The following is a 22,372-nucleotide window of genomic DNA, read 5'->3' on the forward strand; positions in this document are numbered from 1 at the left end:
TTTTTTTATTTTTTTTTTAAATTGTAAACTTGTGGTAATGCTTAAAAGATGTATTTGAAAAGAGTAGAGCTGTGTTTTAAGAACAATGTTTAGGAGAATTATATTTCCACAAAGATTGTTATTTGATTAAAGAGTCTTATGGGTAATAGGACCAATTAGCATATATGACAGTGAGGTAATCGTTTTGATAATCAAATGATCCTCACAAACACCTAATGTTTGTACATGTTTTGTTGTTCATGTGAGCACTATTGAACTCTTAACGTTTAGCATGTAGTTGTTATCGTATGCGTGTTATAGCTAAATTTCAAGCAACTGTTTTTGTGAAGAGTTGTAATGACTTTTCAAAGTCACAACCTCTCTTTATATGTAATTTTCTTTGTTGTTATATTTCTGTAACACTTAGAGTTGAATCTCATGTTCATAACTAGGGTTGGCCATAAAGTGCTTACATAAGGTTATCTTGGTGTAACAATTATATGTTTGGCTAGAATGCTTAGTCGTATATGGTGAGATGTTATATCAAATAGTGAATGTTGGTGTTGATGTTTGATGGATGATAGTATAATAATGACATGTATTCAAATCGTTTAAGAATGAATAGATGAATTAAGCGTTAAAATTGTTTAGGACCAATTTTCTTTTTGGCTAAAATGTATAGGACGAATTTAGAGACTTTCATAGGTAGTTGGAGTGTTCCATAAAGTTTTTAAGGGTTTTCTTGCAAGGTAAATAACTTAGAAAAGCTTAATTTTGGTTGTACCGTGCTTAGTTATAAGTACCTATGGGTGGGGAAGCCCGTAACCAATTTAGTGAAAAAGGGGAGTTGAGTATCAATACCTAAACTCTAAGTATAGATACCTTATACCCAAGTATTAATACTTGGCATGAGGGTATCGATACTTATAAATGTTTAACCTAAATTAGGAAAACAAGAGACCTTGGTATAGATACCCAAGCTTTGGGTATCGATACTTTCTGGTAGAAGTGTTCAAACGGTCGATTCGGTAAATACCCGAATCGAATTACTATTAATCGAATTACCCAAAATGTAAAAATTGTTAACTGTTATTCAAACCGAAGTTTTTTTTCAAATACATAAATTGAACCGAGATATTTCAGTTACTTCGTTAACCGAAATTCATATGTTTTTTCTTTTTGGTTAAAATAAGTATAAAACATATAAAAAGTACATTGCTAATGTTCTTTTTTTTTATTTAATAGTTCAAAAAACTTTAAATGGAGGTGAAAATAACAAATAAAACATTAGAAACACTACATAAGTCTTGAAAACTATAAATGTTTCGGTCAATTGGTTAATTTGGTTAATTACCTGGTTTCGAACCAAATTAACCGATAACCAAAATTCCAAAAAAAGTCATTAATCGACCTTTGACCAAACTAAATTCGACCACTAACCGATTAGCCGAATTAGATCTATTCGGTCGGCTAATTCTATTTTAACCAAACTGTAAACACCTTTACCTTCTTACTTAAGGGTGTTGATGCCCTTTCAAAAAGCATTAATACCTAAAGCTTAAATTTGGAAGATAAGTTTTATTTGTTGGAATATACCCAAAGACCAATCATATGATGATTATAATAACATACTTTTTACCTAGTTTATTAATAAAGACAGTGCTATTATTCTTTTCAGTCTTCATTTCTGTGTTAAATAAGTTGTATAATAATAATGTCCTAAGAATGATATGATCATTCTTAAATATCTTTAGTCAAGTATTATTGTGAGCTTGGACAACAATAATGCATTGACATTAATATGTGTTTGATTGATAGCAAGTGTTGTTATAAATATGTGATATCAAGTCAACATATATGTTAGAGAACAATATACTAGATTAGCCTGCCATGAGAATGCTTCTTGGATTTTTATGTAATAGTCACAACATTTCTCATAGTGATAATTGTATGTATTATCCTTTGACTTGAGATCACCATTGTTCAAACATTGTGAGTTGTACACTTTAACACAGTCAAACATCTTTCATAAATGGTTGTACTATAAAGATTGATGTTAGGTATGCCACAATCTATATAGTGGACTATGAGTGATCAAGATTGTAACACCCCTCACCCGTATCCAACATCGGGACAGGGCTCGAGGCATTACCAGACTTAAACATTCATAAACATATAAAACCGGGTCACCAAATTTCGCCCAAAATTAAAACTTTTAGAACATATGCTATCGTCCCTTAAACAGGCCATCGAGGCCTATAACTTACATTAAGGCGGTTCGGGACAAAACCGAAAACATTCGGTAAACTTTGGGCAACTTAATAAATTTCTAGCTTTGGAGCGCCACACGCCCGTGTAGGTGGGCCGTGTGGATTCCCACACCCGTATAGCTTTGGGCACGCCCATGCCCTTAGCCCATGGGCAACGCTGACTTTTAAACACGACCATGGCACACGCCCGTGTGTCCAACCATGTGGACCCTAATAGGTTATTTTCCAAGCTTTAAGTCACCCCTTTCTACTCCTTATACCATTATACTATGTTTACTAACTTTTAAATTAAACATCCATGTTCAGGGTACTAACAACTTATTATTATATCATACATTTATTCCATAGCCATGACCACCTCGATTGGTCCTAAGGCGCTCAGCATGTACATATGCCATATACTTCTTATACATAGTGAACAAGCATAATCACATACCCACATCACAAGACATTTACACATATCATGGATGAATAGGCTTACAAGCCGAAATCATTATGAGCCACATCTCATGGCTACATACAAAAAATCATTATAAGCCAATACATTTGGCTAATCACAACGACATTATCATAGAAAAACTATGTCCCTATACATGTCACTCACTTGAACACGTTTAACATATACATGTCAATACTCCAAGGGTAAAGGCTCGATAGTGTGATGCTGCCTCCGACGATCTCCAACCCCGAGCTGACCTGTCAAACTAAAAAGATGGAAAGGGGGAGTAACCTTTACGCTTAGTAAGTCCATATGAAAATAATAAGCATTATAATAGCATGTTTCCTTAGGTAAAACAACTATAATTATCCTTTTATTCATATTCTGGTCAAGCTGTCTACTCGAGTCATAGTTGATAAATTATTTATAACTTGATCTACGAAACTCCAAATTAATATCCGTTAATTTTCCCAGAAACTAGACTCATATCTCTTCTTATCATAAAATTTTTAGAATTTTTGGTCTATTCAATAAGTACAGTTTATTATTCAAAATCTCCCCTGTTTTGCTGATTGATAGCTTCAACCTTTATTCACTAAAATTTATTTATCTCCTAGTACCAGACTCGAATAATGTTACCGTCTCTTCCTCCTGAATTTATACTCATTAAGGATTTCATTCATATGAATTTTAACTCATAATTATTTTTTTAAAAGTTATAGTGATTTTCCAAAGTTGAGATAGGGGAGTCTAGAATCACTCCAACTCTGTCTTACAAGAATTCAAATATCTCATGATACAAAATTCTTTTGCTTACACCGTTTCCTTTATGTGAAACTAGACTCATTAAGCTTTAATTCCATATTTATTCAGTCTTTAATTCAATTTCCACAATTTTTGGTTGATTTTCAAAGTTGGACCAATGCTGTTATACCAAATCTGTCTTAGTGCAACAAGGTAATAACCATCACAAATTTGTCATAGAAATTATTCTCATAAATATCATTCATTCATTTGCACCATCTTCATAAGTCCATTTCATTTCACATGTCAAACACGTGTTCATGGGTCTCGAGTACTTACCTGCGCTATCATTTAGCACCGCACTTGTCCAAACGTGACAACTCACATGCATCATAATATTATCATATAACATACATTATGTATCATGGCAAGAGCCTTTTATTTCATTTCTCATATTAATCTCGTTGAATTTCTCAGAATCTCGATGGATATCCCATTCACCATCAATTCATACAAGTAATCCTTTCATAATCGCACTCCTGCGAACCTCACATCTTACGGCAGGGTTACCAGTCTAGGCTAAATCCCCCGTAATATAAACTCGTGGAGTGATGTCGGGATTACCAGTCCAGGCTAAATCCCTTGTATGACAAGCACTCTCAATGAGCCCGAATCTGAATTACCAGTCCAGGCTAAATTTAGACCCCAATTAGATTACCCGTCCGGGCTAAATCCTTAATGTACACATATTCTTCAGGAGGCTCGATCACTTAAGGAACACCAGTCCGGGCTAGATCGTTTCATACTTGAGATCACGGATTACCCGTCCGGGCTAAATACTTTTCTGCAACACATGCAGGATCTCAAGTCATGTAAGCCATGGTTTATCCATCGAATTTCCCTTTTTATTCAACCGAGATTTTTCTCTTTTCATCAAGTAACTCATTATGCATAGCTGCTCATGCCATGTACATCCAATTCAACACATTTCCATGTTTATTTAGACATTAGTCCATAAGATAAACATGGTATTACATATAATTATAATTTGGCATTTGTTACAATATATAATCTTCATATAAACTAAATAAATATCCATCACACAATGTTAACACATCAATTTAAGTTCAAGTATGAATAATAATATTATTGCATTATCATTGACATATGAACTTACCTCAGTTTCGAGTATGACTATTTATTTCGAGTTTGCGCTTAACCTTGTTCGACCTCGTTCTAATTCTGAATCTTGTTTTCCTTGATCTATAATATCACATTTAGCCTACTAATTAGTCACATTATTCATAGGGGTCCAAAAATCATATTTTTACAAATTTACATTTTGACCCCTAAACTTTTGCATATTTTCACTTTTGCCCCAATGTTCAGAAATTAAACTTCATCCTATTTTCTTATGTTTTATGATATGCTGATCATTTTTTATAACTATGACAGCCCCCAATTTCCACTAAATCCCCCATTTAGAACCAATTTTACAACTTTTACAAAACGGTCCTTTCGGACGTTTTCATCGAAAACCGCTTAGTAAAAATCGTTTATTAAACACCCAACACTAAGTTTCTACCATTAGACATAAAAATGCATGCATATTACTCATGGGTAAATTTTTAAACATAAACCCTAGCTCAAAATAATGGTAGAAATAGCTAGAACATGTTACCGGGATTTAAAAAATGTAAAGAACTTTAAAAATGGGGCTCAGGAGCACTTACAAATGAGATTGGAAGCTTGAACCAAACCCTAACCATGGCTTCCATGGGGGTTTCGGCTGGTACATGGAGAAGATGACCAAATTTTGGCTATTTTGGCTTTTTAATTCTTTTAATTATTAGTTTACCAAAATGCCCCTAACTTAAAAATATTTTATTACACCCATTTCATGTCTATTTTTGTCCAGCAATTAACTAATGGTCTAATTACCATTTAAGGACTTCTCATTTAAAATTTCATAGTAATTAGAACCTCTAACATGTAGAACTCAACTTTTGCACTTTTTACACTTTAGTCCTTTTGACCAAATTGAGTGCCCAAAATTCGAAATTTTCGAACGAAATTTTCACGAAAAATCGTAGACCATAAAAATATAATAAAAATAAATTTTATTACGTCAGATTTGTGGTCTTGAAACCACTGTCTGACTAGGCCCTACAAAGATAAGATTTGTCCCTCCTACATACTGAGAGCAATATCTCAGGCCTCTTGATCAAGTGAGATTAAAAATGATGGTCATGCTCAAATGAGTTTATATGAGATACCACACTTATTTGTTTATGTTGGTCTACTTGGGAATCAAGAAACAAGAGATTAGACTATACAAGTGTGATTATTTTGTAACTTGTGTTCAACCTAGATATCAAGTATAAAGAGATATACTACATAATAATATTATCACGGAAGGTTATATCGAACCACGACTTCCTACAACTTGAGTAGTAATAATATATTGCTAGATGTCACTCATTATTTGTAACCTAGAATTGTTTTAATGTTACTGTCAACATTAGAGGATTTTATAGGGTCACACCTTTTGGTTGGGACGATCAAATGCAATTAAAGTTGGGATTATATTCAATATGTCAAAAGAATTAAATTGATTATATAAATATTTTAATATTTAATTTAATTTGAAAATGTTAAAATTGAACATGATATTTGTACATATTTGATGCGTACAGAGGATTCGATTAAAATAATGTGAAAATATATTTTACATATTTTAATGTGATAAATCAACTATATTGAATTAATTAAATATAGAATTTAATAAAATTCAGTGAATAAGTATTAGGTTTGAATTTGAAATAAACTAATATTCCTTATAGAAAGAAACATATCATGTTTTGGCAAAAATCTTAACTTTACTCTTACTGTTTAATTATCATTCAAAAGAGTTTTGAATAAAAGGGAGGTTGAATTCCAATTTTTGGGTTACCCGAAACATCATATTAACTAGAAACAAAGTTTTATTTTTCTCTAAAAAGTTTGGAGGTTTTCTAGTCTGGTTGTTCTTTCTTGATGGATCACATAATGGTTGGGACTTTTTTGCTGCGGCTAAGGTTTGCAATATCACAGAGGCTTCAACCTCGTACCAATGTTTTTTTTCAAATTGTTTAAGGTATATTTTAAACTTTTCTCAATACAGATTTATTCCTCGTACATGGCTCAATGGAATGTGATCATCGAAATTATTTTTCTGCTACCCCACGAGGCATATCGGTGTTCTGACAGTATTTTGATAGTCAAGCTCAAATTTATCACCTAAGTATAGATTGCTCAATAACATTAGATTGGAAAGCTCTAATAAATGTATGATGTAGTATTATTGTTCACCGATAAATCAAAAAAAGTCACCACGTATAGGTTGTAGCACTATTTAATCAAGATTATTGTCGGTCCAGATTAGGAATGTTATTGTTGGAAAAATTGATTTAAAAAAAGTATTTTTAGGTCAGCAAAAGTTCAAAAATTTTCTTTTAAAACCGAGCCATTATGTTATTAATAGTAATAAACCCTTAATCGAAATTATACTTGTGCTTTGTACAATGTGGTTAAGTCAATTTTGGCTTTCTACTGAATCATCTTTTCCACTATTCTCAAACCACGAATTGCTTTGAGTGTAGACTCAAAGAAACATGTATCAATCCCACACAATGAAAGTTTTCTTAACTTTCAATAGAAAAGTTAATTATCTCTTTAATTGGTAACTATGAGTTTTTTTCCAAACAATAGAATTTATTCTATAAAATAAATTTTCACTATGTTCCGACAGAGTAATAACACTTATGAAGTTTGTGTAAAGTTTAACACATAGTTCCTATTTATAAAAAATTAGCACAATAGTTCTATTCAAATAAAGTCCAATTAGATAATAAAATTTTAATAAAAACTACAATATTCCAATAGAACTAGAACATAAGAGGTGAGAACACCTGTAGTAAAATACTAGGGTTTGCCGCTGCTATCCAGTAACAAAGCTTATTTGGTTCTATTATGTATTGGATCTAATTATATGTTCTATCTAGATTTTTATCCAACCCAATATTTATTTTCTATTACCAAAATATTAATTAATTAATTTATCAATTAAATTATTTTCTCAATCAAATTCTAATTTTGTTAAAGTAATGACAACTTTACCATATTAGAATTTATAAAGAAAACATATCTAATTGTCTTTTTGAACAAATTCATGATGACTAATTAATTCAATTATGACTTTTAACTTCAATTATTTAATAATACTCAATTCAATGATAGTTCGAAAAAATTAAATTAATTTATAAAATCATCTTTTTGTACTTAGTGAGAAAACACATTCTATGCAGATAATGATACATGATATTTCTCTTACTTCATCGTTTTCATTATTTTATAACATTGGTTCTACATGCAATTCGTTTCTGGTTATCTTGAGCTAGCATTGTTTTCATTATTTTATAACATTGATTCTACATGCAATTCGTTTATGGTTATCTTGAGCTAGCGGAGGGACCGATTGAACATATATAATTAGGGCCCAAATGATTTCTAATTAAGTTTCGACTTTTCATCTATTAATTATAACATTATTGTAACACCCCAAACCCGGCTTAGACGTTATGGCCGAATCTGGCGATGTCACATGGAGTGAGATTTGAAATCGAATTTATCAAGTTAAAACCATTTTCATTTATTAGCTTCTATTTATCTCTCTTCAATTTCAAAATTATTTTCTCATTGATTTGATTCATTTAAAAACATATTCTGTAGCGGAAGCTTTTAAAACCGTGATATCTAGAGAAAAGCCGTTCACGTTTAGGAAAATGTTGTTTTTAATTAAACCGAGTTCTCGTTGAGTTTTGCAATTTAAAAGTCCATGAAAACAGTTAAATCCAAATTAAAGGAAAACAGTCCAAAAGTCTCAAATCACATCAAAAATAGGAAACAAAAACCATAAATAAAATTAAAGCAGTTCAATAGACTTGTGGACACCGTTAAGTCCTCTGCCACATCGATCCGTCTAAGTCTGGGGATTACCTGTACAGATAAAATAGAAAGGGGTGAGTTTATGTAAAATCAGTGTGTAATCCCCACAGAAGACATGCATACAGTCAAACAAAAGCTATCAGTCAAATATAGTCTGGGGCCTAAGCCCATTACAGATTCAGATACAGTTGAAGCCTTAGCCAATTCAGATATAGTTTTAGATATAAATTAGGGCCTTAGCCCATCTCAGATACAATATGCATACAGTAACAGAAATCAGTATCCTACCCACCAGCCTCTGCACACCATCTCCGACCATTCCTACACACCATGTGGGGTTTAAAACACCCACCCAGCCCTACACACCAAGTCGTACCGAATGCGGCACATATTAATAATATTGCAGCTGAACTACCAGATAATAGGCATGAAAGCCTTTCAGTACACTTCCTCCAATAATCAATCATCCCACCAATGCAGATACAACTAAACATGCTCAATGTAGACATACAATAATACATGCTAAGATTCAGTTATCAATCATACATACGGATCAGTAAACATGCATAAATTTAACATGCTCAGTACATACATTATATATTCAGGGCAGACGATTTAGAGTCTAAATAGCCCTTACTGACCCTACAATAGGTTCACAGTCGACTTGGGCAACCTATGCAACCCTTGGAAACATTTTAACTAAATGGGCCAACATGCCCATGTAGCTTGCTCGTGTGGCCCACACGCCCAGGTTGGCCTTGGCCCGTATGGATCACACGGCCTGTCCCAAATATCATACTCATGTGGCATGCCCGTGTAGCCCACACACCCGATTTGGCGTAGCTTGTGTGGCCCACGCTACCACACCCCGGCCATCACACGACCGTGTCTTACGCATGGCCTGGCCTTCGTCGATCATACGGCCGTGCTGCCGTACACGGCCTACCACACGGGTGACCACATGCCCGTGTGGCATTGAAAGTGGCTTTTTTCAGCTTTTTTCGGAAGTTCAATTTCTGCTTTTTGGGTACACACTTGGTATTGTTTCGATGTGAAACCACTCCCGGGCCCTCCAGAACCTAAAATCATCTATTAAGACATTAATTTAGTCATTTCGAACCAAATTAAAATCAAACCCAAATTAAGCTATTCATCCGAAAAGCTGCCAAACCTTACCTTCAATCAAACCACAGTAAATTCCAAGAATTAAGTCCCCAACAAATGATTTAAGCCCCTGAATTTTCCCCTAATCAGCATTAACAACATCCATCAATGAAGGATTAACAAGAAAAAACATAATTACTCTACCCAACTTACCTATAACGCCCGAAAGGAACTAAACTAGAGAGGCGCTAAAATTTGGTAACAAATAGGAAGACGAAAGAAAAAAAAAGAAAAGAATCAAAGTAGCGAAAAGAAAAGAGGAGAAACGACAAGAGCAAGAAGAAGAATGCACGTCAGAAACTTGGAAATTTTAGGAGGAGAGAGGAAAATTTGCAAAAGTGAAAGGAATCAGATAACATCAGGAATCCCTAAAATTCCTCTCTACTAACCCCACTAATAGCCACTACTCAGAAACCCAACTCCACCAAAACACTTGCCATAGCCGAACCAAAATAAATACCCCTGCTTGCACAAGGATTCAAACACAAGACCTCCAGCAAACTAACACTCAACATAACCACCACACCAGCAGGCCCTTTCTAATATGATTCTACCTATAACTAAATATAAGCTCACTCCCCAAACACAAGGCTTAGCTCAGAAAAATAGCAAAATTTGCCAAAGTTGAGGCTTGATCTTGGGACCTCTCACACACACCTAGAACACTTAACCACTAAAACAGATACACAATTGTATCACATTTCCACAAAATTCGAAATAAAAATTTTGGGGCGTTACAATTATTTAATCATTAAGTCATTCCACTAAAATATAATGATTGAGCTCTCCTTTATTATGAAAGCTACTCAATAAGTGTTTGTCTAATGACTTTATAATAAGTATTTTACCTTCATAGGATATCCTTAATCTCATTAGGATAAATCCATTTTCCCAATATGATCTTATTTTATCCCATGGTAATCATTACATATTCTTTCATGAAAAATCAATTACTAATAAATAATAATTAAATCATTTATCATGTAATGGAGATGAAAGGATATCATTTATCCAGAGTACTTAACCACTAAACCAGATCAATTTACTTGACATAATTTAGCAATTCATAACTAAGAAATTTAGGGCGTTACAAGATACTATGCATACAGTGGTTGTTTTGGAAAACTTGGCATATTTTAGGACTATGCCTAAAGAGTCTGTCTTTTGTAAACATTTGTGTTGTAGTAAGTCTGATGTAAATATTATTTTTAGATATTTTCCTCCTCTCTTTAATATGTGGTCTTTCATTAAAATAATAAGAAATGATTTTAAATAAAAATGTGTGATTGTTAACTGTTTTACTAAATTTGTTAAATGGTTTTGGTAACACCCAAGATCTAGACCCAGTGAGTCGGGTCGGGTTTAGGATGTTACAATCAAGACTTACTACAACATCATATTTGACTCATAAATATTAAATAATAATATTTACGAACTCACTCGTCGGAATTATGGTCCCAAAACTACTGTTTCTAATACCATTGAAAAACGGATTTTTATAGTGTTAATTGTGGACAGTAGAGAAACTAAAAAAGATGATGATATTTCTCATATTTTTTCACTAAAGCTAATATTTATGCCATGATTAAAATTAATTAATCTTAAATAACTTAATTGTGGTTTAAGTATAATAATTTAACTTTTAATTAAACTAAATGGAAATGTCACATCCACTAACTATAAGAAAATAATGGTTTAATTACCATTCCAGTCTTTTGGATAATTTTTATATAGGTTCCTAAATCATTTCTTAATTAAAACCCAATAGTAATTGGACTTTTACAATTTAGTCCCTAAGCTTTAATTAACTATTTTCTCATCTAAATTATTTAATCGAACTTTAATATATTTGTAACACCCTATACCCGGCTCAGTCACCAGACCCAAGCTATAGGATGCTACAACAGTAAACCGAAACATTCACAAGTGATTTATTCAATAATACTCAATAATTAATAAATACAAGTTAATTCAATGTTAAACATGCATTACAATCAAAATCGAGCCTTAATCGGGCTTACGAAAGCCTTCGAACAAGTTCAAAACTAAATCGGGACTTGTAACACTCATATCCCATTTCCGTCGCTGAAATAGGGTTACGAGACATACAAAGACTTCTCATAACAATTTGCATCCAAATATCAAATAAATTCCATTAATACGGATATGTTCGAAAGAAATAAAACATACATGTACAGGTTTTAAATCGGGCCTTCGAGGCCCTAAAAATAGTTTACGAATAACCGAGAACCAAATCAGAAAGATTTAGGACATTTCAGGCAAAACTAAAAATTTTTCACCTACAGGGGTCACACAGTCTTGTGGCTCTCCAACATGCCCTTGTGATCAACCATGTGCCTGCTTCTGTAACTCACTAACTTGGGTTACACGCCCGTGTCTCAGACTGTGTACCAAACCATGTGAACCCTACACCTAGTACGCCCAGACACACGCCCGTGTGGGCTGCCAGTGTGTGACATACGGCCGTGTGGCAGCCCGTGCACCAGGCCGTGTGCACCATTAAATGACTTAAAACTTGCCCTTTTCATGCCCAAATGCTTGTGTATCTAAACATACCTAAAGTATATGCATACTAACCTTTAAAGTACATTCAAATATGCTTAAAACATGGCAAAGCAATTAGTCTAAGTGCCAAACCAATGTGTCATCAATGACACCACAACTCAAACACCTAGTCAATTCTTTACTTTAAATTGACATAAAAGTCACAAATGCACATCCAAGGTCTTGCTTCCACAGCCAAAATGCCTTATTTGTTTTATATTCAAACTATACCAATTTCCAACTCATTCAGCACACTTGCATATGCTACAACATGACTCATGTTATCAAACATGTACTTACCTTAGACCACAAAACTCCAAGCAACCAAGTTATACAACAATTTACACATAATCAATCACAAAACATATTCAATAGCCCTATTACATGCCATATAAGCCAAGTTGTTTCAAAATCTACCAAAGGGTCCTTAAGATAGTGTGATGTTGTAGGTTGATCCAATTTCCCGCCCCAAAATAAAATCTACAAAAATAGAACAAAACATGGGAAAGGTTAATGAAAGATTAGTAAGTTCACCAAATTAACGATAAATTTTACCAACAAATTTAACAGTTCAATTATAAGAAATAACAACATAATCCCTATCAAACACAGTTCACAACATCGAGTATTATAACATACCATAACTAAAATTCTTCCTATTTCGGTAAGGCATTGTAACGTCTCCCTAACCCTATACCGTCGTCGGAACAGGGTTACGAGACATTACCAGTCAGTACAGCCCAATTCTTGGTCATTAATTAAAATAAATATTCACACACATCCTAGTTTTAAGATGTCATCCCTTTAATGGGCCCTCGCGGTCCAAAATGAACAGTAAATTCAATTCGGGACTAATTTAGAATCACTACGAATTTTTAGTAAATTTCAAAATTCATACTACATACCGTTGCCAACCATAATTTACTCATTTCATCAATACTTCTACAACCTAAATGACTCTCACAAAACATCCTAGGTACATGCCATTACCAATACTCAACATACTTTACCTCATTAAATTCGGGATCGGCCTGGGATGCTGATTCAACAGTCTAGCCTTAACTTAATCTGCACACGGAAACAAATTGTACGCTGAGTATACACTCAGTGGTATTTCTATAATCTGAACACTTAAACAATTATAAAACATATTAATTTATATATATTGAACTATTAAAACTCAATGAGAATTCAAACATTCACTTTCCAACCAATGTTTTGGTCTACTTTAAATTTCATATCATTTATTATTTTTCAATAACAATTAATCAATCAGTAATGTTCATTAACACTCAGAACAATTATTTATTCAGTAATAGTCAGTTATTCGATAACAATCAATTATTCAATAATAACCAGTTATTCAGTATCGATCAATTAATCGATTATCCAGTAACAGTCAATTATTCAGTAAAATCAGATATTCAGTAACAATTAAGTTATTCAGTAACAGTCGTTCATTCAGCGACAATCAGTTATTCAGTAATGATCAATTATTCGGTAATATTCAGTTATTCAGTAACAGTCTAATATCCAGTAACAGTCAATTATCCGGTAATAGTCAATTATTCAGTAATAATCAGTTATTTTATACCTTTATTTACCCCTATTAACATGACTCGGACTCAGACGGATACACGGATCCAACCAACACACCAGTACGGCACATAGTGCCTCATCGGCCAAAGCCGAAACAGTAACAGTAACAGTAGCAATACGGTACACAGAGTACCTCATCGGAACAAATTCAGAACAGTAACAATAACAGTATTCAACACACAAAGTGCTGAATCGATAACGGTAACAGTAACAGTATTTGACACACAAAGTGCCGAGTCGGTAACAGTAACGGTAACGTAGCAGTAGTCGGCAAATAAGTGCCTGATCAGTAAGCCGAAAAAAACCCGTACTCTTTTATATCCTATGGCATACCAACTATATCCGACTAGCCCGACTAGTTAATAGGGTATTTAACTCACTTTTCAGTATAATTTCTATCTTAGTTCAGTATCAATTATAATTCACTTTCTCAATTCAATAATTCTTTCCTTAATATACCATTCCAATAATTACATATATTCACACATTTTCACAATCTCATACATTTTCATTCAATTCAATATATATATATATATCTCAATTATTCACATTAATTCATAATTGAATACAATTCAATTCACTTTTCATTTTCATATAATTAAATTCCACAATAAACACATGTTCATAATTATTTCACCACATTTTCAAATCAAATCATTTCAATAAAAACAAAATACCAATAATTCATACTTTAATTATTTACCATAACATTCAATTAAAATACAACAATTATTAATTAAATTCACCCTTCAATTTCAATCAATATTCATTTTATTTCAAATAATCTAATCAATGCACCTACCATACATAATAAATAATAAATTCAATAATTAAATATTAAGTTCGAATTATAGAAATACAAACCTTAATTTCCGAGCTAACTCCCGTTGACTTTGTCTTGTCCTTTCTTAGCCGAGATTTCCGGTATCACATTGACTACGAAAGTAATACAGTTCATAATCATTAATACATTACTAATTTATATCTTGAGTTACAGAATTCTAAATTAAGATCCGTTAATTTCTCCTGAAACTAGACTCACAAATCTTCTTACCATAAAATTTTCAGAAATTTTCGTTTAGTCATTAAGTACAGTTTATTCTTTAAATTCACCCCTATTCTGCTGTCTGACAGTTCTGACCCTTCTTCACTAAAAATTAATTATCTCACAGTACAGAACTCGGATAATATTCCTGTTGATTTCTCTTGAAAATAGACTCATTAGGAATTCTAAACATATAACTTTAAGCTTCTAATTATTTTTCTCCAATTTTTGGTGATTTTCCAAAGTCAGAACAGGGAAACCCAAATTCATTCTGACCTTGTCTCACAAAACTCATTATATCTCATAATTTACAATTCAATTGCTTACACTGTTTCTTCTATAAGAAATTAGACTCAATAAGCTTTAATTCCATATTTTATTCATCCTCTAATTCAATTTCTAAAATTTTTGGTGACTTTTCAAACTTAGACTACTGCTGCTGTCCCAAACAGTCTTAATGCAAAATATTGATTTTCTACTTTAATTTCAATTTAATCCTAACTAAATTCACTTACTTTTCTATCTTAATTCATACTTTATTTCTACTCAATTTTTAACCAAACTTAGACATAATTATCTATTTTTCATCATAAAACCATAATTTCAAAATTCTTTTAATTTAGTCCTTAAAGCATAAAACTTATGAATCACTTTACAATTCAATCCTTATTTCATTTCTAACTTGAATTTCTATCAATTTAGCCCTTAATTCATCTTTTTGTTCAACAAGAACAATGTCTTATAATCAACTATCTTACAATATATCAACTTAACTTCATCAAAACCTTGCTCTAAAATTTCTAAAACATAAAAATTAAGTAAAAATGGCTAAATTGACTTACCTATTTAAGCTTCAAGCATCAAACCCCCAATTTTCCCTTTTTTTTTTCTTTCCTTCCCTTATTTCGTCCCTGCTCTCTGTTCTTTCTCCTTTCTTTTTCTATTTGTTTCTTTTTTTCGTTTACTTTACTATATATATATATATATATATAATATAATAATAATTCTTATATTATAAGTAATTATATAATTATATTACACATGTATGTATTTAATTCATTACACATGTATATTTTATTACCATACATTTGTTAACTTGTAATTTATTTCATAATAAATATCAATTTAATAAAAATAATATTAATAAATATTAAATGTAAAAACCATAATAAATAATAATAATAATAATTTAATAAACATATTTATGCATAAAAATCAAAAGATTTTTATGCATTTGCCGCCTCACTTAAGACAAATGGCATAATTCCATTTTGGTCCTCTTTATTTTCTTTTAATCTACAATTAAACTTTCACACTTTATTCAATTTGGTCCTTTTACTTAATTATTCTTAATTAAATTAAATTCATTTAATTAAACTCTAATTAACCACTCATTTTACTTCGTAAATATTTTTAATAAATATTTATGAATCTGTTTTTTAGAAACGGAGACCCGAAAATACACTTTTCCGGTAACAGTAAAATTTGGGTCGTTACAGGCATGATCTCATTTTAGTAAGCACAGATCTCGCTCGTTTCAACTACTTACAAAGTCTTGACCAGTTCACGAGGCTGCTCGCACAAGCTGACGAGAATCCACAACGAATGCAGGATCTCAGCCATCTTAATGACCTGTTTCATCAAAACAGAGTATTCAGTCATTTCACCAGTTCACGATGCTGCTCACACAAGCTTTCGAGAATCCGCAACATATTCAGGATCTCAGCCATCATGATGGTGTGTATCAACAGAGCAGAATATTCATTTAGTATTCACCGGCTCGAAGCCTGATAACTCATTAGTTAATCATTTCTTAGATATTTTCAACCAATCAATTATTAAGCATACTATGAATTTAATTATATAACAAAGACCGTATAAAAAGAATCATTATATTATAGAAATAATAGTACAAACTTATCGGACTGATTTGCAGTAACTGTGAAAGTACAGGGACTATTCAACAACTTCTCTACGCCTCGATTTTCAAATCATTCTTGAACTAAAATGTTAATTTCATTTAATTAACAGAATCCAACAATAAAATTAACTCTTTTATGCTTTTAAGTCCATTTTTACAAAATTGCCCCAAATATTTTACTTTTATGCAATTTAGTCCTTAAGCCCTAAACATGCAAATTAACTATTTTTACCTTAAACCCAATACAACTGACACATTAATGGTCTCCTAACAGCCCCTATTTGCAATTATTTCATACCAAGTCCTTGTATTTTTACTATTTTCACATTTTAGTCCAAAAACATTAAAATTAACAAAAATTATTTTACAAAATGGTCCTATTTAGCAACCAAGATTAATATTTTACCATAAAACTTCAAGAAAAACTCAAATTCATTATTGGCCCAATGCATAACATTTGATAATTTTACAAATTAGTCTACGGGTTAGCTAAATTAAACTAATACGAGCTCAAAAACATAAAAATTACTAAAAACAGACATCAAACACATACCCAATAGAGAAACCTAGCTAGCCGAAGCTTGCTCTCCCCTTAACAATGGTGTTTTGGCCTTTGGAAGAAGAAGCAATGAAATTTTCCTAGCCAATTTAGCTTTTAATTCAAATTTTATTTATTTACTTAATTACTATTTTACCCTTAATTAACTCATGAAATTTTAGCTAAATGAAAGCCAAAACCATCCATTATGGGTAACGATGGCTTATTTGCCATCCAAACCCCTTTAATTTACCCCTTTTAACTAATAAATCCACCTTTTCCATATTTACAATTTAGTCCTTTTTACTTAATTAACCATCCAAACGTTAAAATTTCCTAACCAAATTTTAATACAACACTTAATATCTACGACCTGAAACATTGGAGTTGTGGCCCCAAAACCATCGTTTCTAAACATACTGAAAAACAAACTAATTAGTAAATCCTTATTTAATTAGAATTTAATTGAAATTTACCACAATCTAAAGAATTCCTCATCATTTCTATTATTAGGCCATTTAACAAGGGTTCAATTACACAATTGGTCCTTCAATTATATTAAAATCCAATTAAACAAACTTATTTATAATTTAGCCTTAAACTAATTAGGACTAAATGAATAAATAACCCAAAAGTTAGTGGAATGATTGACATCCACCACTTCTTAGACTTTTTGACCATGGTTTAATCACCATTTTGGTCCCTTTACTATATTAAATCTATAGCAATTAACTTTTACATCTTTTTCAATTGAAAGTAGGGACTAAATCGAATAAGTTGCAAAACTTGCATTCTAGAAGTTTTTAGTATGAAATTGTTTTGGAATATTAATGAGGAGGTATTAAATAGCAATTTGACCAATTTTAAGTTCATGGACAAAATTAGGACATGGAAGGAATTTTTGGAAAGTTTAGTAAGGGTATTTTGGTCATTTAGTTATTAAAATGAATTAAAAACAAAATTAAAAGCCAATTTTTGTCCATCTTCTTCATTAGGCCGAAATTTCAAGGGTTCTCCATAGCTAAGGTTTGTTTCAAGCTTCCAAGCTCCATAGTAAGTGATTCCAAGCTCCGTTTTTAATGTTCTTTACATTTTTGGAATCCCGGAAGCTCGATTAAGCTTATGCTAGCAATAATTCAACCTAGGGTTTATATTTGGAAAAATACCCATAGGTGAAATTTGTGTATTTTTATGTTTTATGATAGAATATGGGGTTTTAAATTATGTTAGACAACTTGTGCTACTCGATTTTGAGTGAAAACGAGTAAAAGGGCTTAATCGGCAAAAATACCTAATAGTCACAAGTATATGTTAGAGAGAGAATTTGATGTTGCCATAGAAGGGAAAAGTGATCAGCATGTTATAAAACATAAGAATAAGGAATAAAGTTGAATTCCCGAGCCTAGGGGCAAAAGTGTAATTTTTCAAAAGTTCGTATTAAATGCTGTTTTGATGAATGTATGTATTAAATAAGATTAATTTGGCATCATAGATCAAGAGAAACGAGATTCAAGTCGTGATCGAGGAAAAGAAAGATTGTGGACTAAATTGCAAAATCTTTATATTTTGGTACCAAGGTAAGTTCATGTGTAAATAATGTAGCATAAATGTTATTTTTAAGTTATTAATGTTAATTATATGATATGCTGATTTTTAATCGTGAAATATTATGCTTTGTGGTTAATGTTGAGTAATATGCAAATTATGTTTACTACTTGATAAATATGAATTGCTACCGAGTATCGGTTCCGATATTCCATGGAAGACGGCAAATGTGAGATCGAGGGAAAAAGCCCGTTTGAACTTTAGGAATAGATTAGGATACAAGTGACATGTCACTAGGATGGTTGAGCATCCGAGCTCGTTGAGTTGAGTCCGAGTTCACTTATGGATGCAAATGTCCGAACTCGTTGAGTTGAGTCCGAGTTCGTGAGATGTAACTAGGCATCCGAACTCGTTGAGTTGAGTCTGAGTTCATTTATGGATGCGAACGCCCGAGCTCGTTGAGTTGAGTCCGAGTTCACTTAGGGGCGGGTTACATGATTTCTTGATTACATATGTGGCACTTATGTGCAAATTATCCATGTATCCGAGTTATATTCTGATGTGTTCAACGGGTGAAATTTCTAGTTTAATGGAAGAGCACTTAAGATATAAGTGACGTTTTGGGTAAGTGTTGTGAAATGGACACTTTGGAGAGGTATGTTCTTAACCCTCGGGTTGAAAATAGATACAACAACGATAAGGTGGTAAGATGATGAATGATGTTTAAAGATGTGATATATGTTTTGGTGGTACCATGCTAAAGTTGTTTGGTATATTTGTATTGTTATGTTACTTGTTATTTATATATGAACTTACTAAGCATTTATGCTTACTCCTTCCTTTTCATTCACTGTAGTTTTGAACAAGCCGGCTCAGGAATCGGGACAGGTCGAAAGTTCGATCACACTATCCAAAGGACTTTTATCTTGGTAAATGGCTTGTACAACTACTTAAGTATGGCATGTATAGCAGTATACCTATTTTGTGTAAATAATTTTATGATATGGCCATGTTTGGTTGAGAAAATGTTTGATATTGATAAGTCATGGTGATGGCTAATTTAGATCATGTTTGATATCATGGAAGTTTAACAGGTTATCTAGTTCATAAAAATTCATGGAAAGATGAAACTTGCCTTAAAACAGAATATTGCTGCAGCAATGACATGAATTTGAAAAATCAGTAAAAATAGTATCAATGGAGCTAAATAATGAGTAAGTTATGAAATTGAATATTAATGAGTATATTTTCATGTGGATTGAACAAAACAGGCATATAAATTATATTTTATGAGATATTTAAACTTTTGTGAAACAGGGCCAGAGTGATTTCTGGATCCCCTGTTCTGACTTTAAAAATTCATAATAAATTTTAAAAAAATAACTAGAATTTTTTATTTATATGTACAGATTTATTATTGAGTCTAGTTTTAAGAAAAACAAACCTTGTAGTCATTGAAATTCTGTATAGATAGATATCTGATTCGTAATACACAGATGTCAGAGCAGTCAAACCCTGAAACAGGGAAGACTTTAACTAATAAACTGTACTAATTGGCCCAACCAAAAATTCTAGAAAAAAAACTAGTAAATAGATATATGAGTCTATATTTAGGTAAAATTTACAGATCTTGATTTCGAGTTTCGTAACTCGAGATATGATTTTTCTTGTAACTGTGACGCGGGTAGTTAGAAAGCTGTGAATGTAAAAACAAATGATTTGAAGTTCTTAATTTGATAAATTATGTTCGATAACTCCTCAAGCTTGACTCCGGCGATGGTTTCGGGCATGGGGGCGTTACAAAACCACTCATATTTACTATTAATTCAATTAATTAAAATTTCTCAAATCAAAATTCAATATAAAAATTTTTATAGACTTGTATAATTTAAATGCTAATTATATGAACTTTCTCGTCGATTTTGTGGTCCCAAAACTATTGTTTCCAACACTACTGAAAATCGAGTTGTTACAACTCTCTCCACCTTAGGAAAATTTCGTCCTCGAAATTTTTACCTAGCAGTACTTGTTTATTCTAAAGTTTGTCTCATGAATTGAAATTATTACTAGTTCATCGTTTGTCTCATGAATTGAAATTATTACTAGTTCATCCGAATATGGAAGATAAAAAAACCCCATAACAATCTCGAATGACACGAACTTTACCTTTGCTTTCACTATTCATGAATCATATCAGGCTGTAATAATTCCGACGGTACATGATGTTTAGTTTTTAATTCAGCAAATACAAAATTATTATTGTAATCATCACTTCCCTTCCCAGATTCAGGATAGGTCAATACAGGAACTCCCAGAGATATTTTTCAAAGTTTTCCACATAGTAATAGAAAATATTCTTACCTGGATTTACACGAACCTATCAACTAGATTTACGTAACCAAGGAAACCAACTCAGCTGAGCCAATCTCACCGTTGTTAATTTTCACATAAATTATTTTCTCGTATAAAGTCTGTAGTACAATTCTCAATTATTCAGCATGCACAGATTTTATTTAGAGTGGATCAAAATAGCATCAATAAACATAACTATGACTATATATAAATATCAATCTAAAACTCAACAACCTGATTCATCAAATTCATAAATTAACAGAGACATTAGTTATCCAGATAATATTACCAGAAATGTTTTACAATCATTTCAAATAATTTTCTGTACATAGATAATTGAAAAAGCTTTGGTTTGTACTAACTGATTTATTGGACGCAACTCTAATCACTACAGTAGTCTGACACTTCAATCAATTCATTTTAGTCACCAATTCACTACAGTATTATATAAATTTAGCCAATCTATTCCCAGAGTAATACAAGTTCATGAAATGGTAGTAACATCAAATTACTAGGAAAATCACAGTCTTAGATTTTCAGCAGACAATTTTGACATGCCTAATTAACCTTTATACTCTATTCCAATGGATTATGACCCAAGCATCAAACTCATTTGACTTAAAAAATAGATCCTGTTAGGATTTCGACCCGATCACTGTATAACCTTCCAGAATATAAAGATTGCCGGTTCTTTTACCTTTTAACAAAACGAGAGCTCCACGAGATACTTTAATACCGCTCGACTCGATGTTGATTTTGCATCCTTTCAAGTCCAAAATACTTAAGGAGATGAGATTCTTTCGTAAATCAGGTACATATCTGACATTTGAGAGTGTCCTAATCGTCCCATCGTGCATCTTAATTTTAACAGTACCAATACCAATTACCTTACTAGATGAATCGTTTCCCATGCGCACAACTCCACCTTCAATCGAACTGTATGTGGAGAACCATTCTCTATTGGGATACATGTGGAAAGAACATCCTGAATCTAGGATCCACTCGGACGTGAGCTTGGTGTTATCACTTGTTGACACTAACAAGAAATCATCCCCATTTTCATCGGCCAAATTAGCACCAGCTACATCTTCCTCGTTACTCTCAGCAGCTTTTTTATTTCGCAGTTTATAACAATCTGCTTTGACGTGACCTAACTTTTTACAATAGCGACACCTTTTATCTCGTTTCTTTGATGCTACCAAAACGGAAGCTTGCCTATCTGTCT

This window comes from Gossypium hirsutum, chromosome A06, assembly GCF_007990345.1.
Source record: "Gossypium hirsutum isolate 1008001.06 chromosome A06, Gossypium_hirsutum_v2.1, whole genome shotgun sequence".
NCBI lineage: Eukaryota > Viridiplantae > Streptophyta > Magnoliopsida > Malvales > Malvaceae > Gossypium > Gossypium hirsutum.